This window comes from Centruroides sculpturatus, unplaced genomic scaffold (genome assembly GCF_000671375.1).
Source record: "Centruroides sculpturatus isolate CEXI.00-Female unplaced genomic scaffold, Cexi_2.0 scaffold682, whole genome shotgun sequence".
Taxonomy (NCBI): Eukaryota; Metazoa; Arthropoda; class Arachnida; order Scorpiones; family Buthidae; genus Centruroides; species Centruroides sculpturatus.
In genome coordinates this window covers 95199-97767 of record NW_019384880.1, presented here as the reverse complement: position 1 = coordinate 97767, position 2569 = coordinate 95199, and the positions used below count along the sequence as shown (strand labels likewise).

Sequence of the window (2569 nt, the reverse complement as noted above, 5' to 3'; positions counted from 1 at the left end):
TATATAATTTTTTATCAAATAAAGATAAAATTAAATATTTTAAAAATAAGAATTTTTAAGCATTCAAGAATAAATATTGATAAATAAATAAAAGGCTAAAACAATTCTTTTAAATTTAAATATAATTCTTAAAAAATTAATTTAAAAGTTACATTTATTTTAAAAATTGATAATTAAAATTAAGGCTATATAGTCTTTCCTTATGTTAAAAGAAAACACCTTTGCAATAAAATTAATCATCATATTTCTGAAACTTAGATTATTTGATCTAAATATTTTATAGAGAGAAAACTGGAAAATATTTAGATCAAATAATCTGTTTCAGAAATATGATGATTAATATTTTCCAGTTTTCTCTCTATAAAATATATTATAATTAGATTTGTAAATATAAAAATTTCATATTTTAATAGAGTTATAATTTAATAGAATTATAGAATATTTTAATTAAAATGTCAGTAAAATCAATTAAAATAATTTATCTAATAATTCATATAGATACTGAATTTCTAAAAATTAATTTTTTGATTACAAATTTTATTATGTTGTTCAAAACATTTTTAAAATATTTGATTATAAAAAATTTATTGTTAGATACAAATATTTTATCAAATGCTTTAAAGTCCTTACTTGAATTCTCTTTGAAAATAACTAGAAATTATTTTTATTATGGGTAATTTGAGAAAAATTAATTTGACATTTAGTTTTAAAAATGCAAAATGATTATTAACAAATTTAACATCAAATAAGTTTCATATTTTCAAATTTAATTAATGTTGAAAATTTTCTGATACATGTTATTGACCTAAGAACTGAATTATTAATTTGCATTATTTAAATATATTGTGAAAATTTCCTTATAAAACATTTCCTTATATCTTGCATCTGATTAATCACTACTTGAAATGATTAATATACTAATGATCACTTTCAGTGGAATATTTCCTTAAATGATTTAATTTTAAGGAAATAAAATATATATATATATGTTTTTAAAATATTTGAATAGTATTGAATAGTTTTTAAAAATTGTAATAATGAATATTTACATGAAACTAATCATAAATTATTTAACAGTGCAGTTTTACAGCTAGGAACATGTTAAAATTATTGAATTAAATCAAATATTTATCATTTGTAAATTAAAAAAGTTGCTTTCATATCTTGAAATTTATTTACATTAAATTTTTCCAAAAATTACAAAAATCTTATATTTAAGGTATATATCTATCCACCTTTCTCTCACTATGTATATAACTTTTAATTGATACAGATATCAGAAAATCTAATACGTACAAATATTTATACATATTTGTATATAAAGAAACATAGGACAAATGTTATTTATGAACTTTTTATATTTAAATTACATCTTAATCCAGCATTACAAATAATTTAGATTTTATAATATCATAATATTAATATGATTAAATGTATGAACTAAGGCTTTATATTATGCTATTTTTAACTATACATATCAGATATTTTATTTAATAACAACTCAGCATTTATAATGAATTATTGTAGCAGCATCTATATTTTAATTATTGCATATCTTTAAAAAAGCTCAAAAATATTATAAAGTCTATACATAATATCTGAATAGATTTCTTAAAGAATAACTTCTTAAGAGTAAAATTAGAACAATAGATTATCTGTTATGTGAATTAATTTAAGATCAAATTTTTTAGATTTATTGTTTAATAATATAGTATGTCAACAATATTTAATTCTTCAGTCTGATGTTTAAAAGTTAAAAGACAAAGGATAAAAGTTTTGCTAATGAGATTATTTTTATTATTTTATTTATTAGTAACATTTTCAATCTAAAGAAGATATTATATGCAAATTATATTTTCATGTCATAAATTAGAACAGTTTAAAAACTTGAACTTTTAGTGACAGCAAAATTAATGATAATATTAATGTATTTGTTACATGAAATGGTTTGTTATTATGAAAAAAAAGTTAATTTTTTTTTAAACAATCTTATTTTGCATTGTGTTTCTTTGAATATTTTTAATCAGTATAAAAGAGAATCAGCAATTTTCATAAAGTATAACAACATAAATATTTTAATAAAGTTCTTATTAATGAAATAAAAGCTTTACTAATAATTCTTTTGCTCAACTCTCAAACAAGGAGCTGTACAGCTTGTATAACTTTATAATTAAAATTGTGAAAGATGATGAAACTAACAAATAATAAATAAAATTTAAGAACTGTAATAAAATTATTATTGATGTAAATTTTGAATTTTTGTTTGTAAAATGTATATTCTCCTTTTGACAGTTGTAATCATTTAACCCCTGAGTAACAGAACAGGGCTCTTACTCTTTATACTAATAAAAATTGATATTGATAATTCTTTTGCTCTCTTAATTATAATATCTAGTCTTCATTTTAATCAATCTCCAAACAATACAGAATTGCAGTTGTATATACCATTGTGATATCCTTTTAGAAACTGCTTAATACATTTCATTTTTAAGTTGCGATTGAAAATTTTATGAATCTATGATTAACAACAATATTTTTTTATTCTTTCAATTTATAGCATAGAACTTTC

The 2569-nt window shown here is 18.7% G+C and overlaps 1 long non-coding RNA gene across 1 annotated transcript in view; it reads right to left on the bottom strand.

The window, feature by feature from the left end:
- Nucleotides 1-1637, bottom strand: part of LOC111631014 — a 4046-nt gene extending 2409 nt beyond the window's left edge. Inside the window, exon 1 of the long non-coding RNA XR_002757620.1 lies at nt 1592-1637. This is a non-coding gene — a long non-coding RNA (uncharacterized LOC111631014). The remainder of the gene's footprint in view (nt 1-1591) is intronic.
- Nucleotides 1638-2569: the final 932 nt, after the last annotated feature.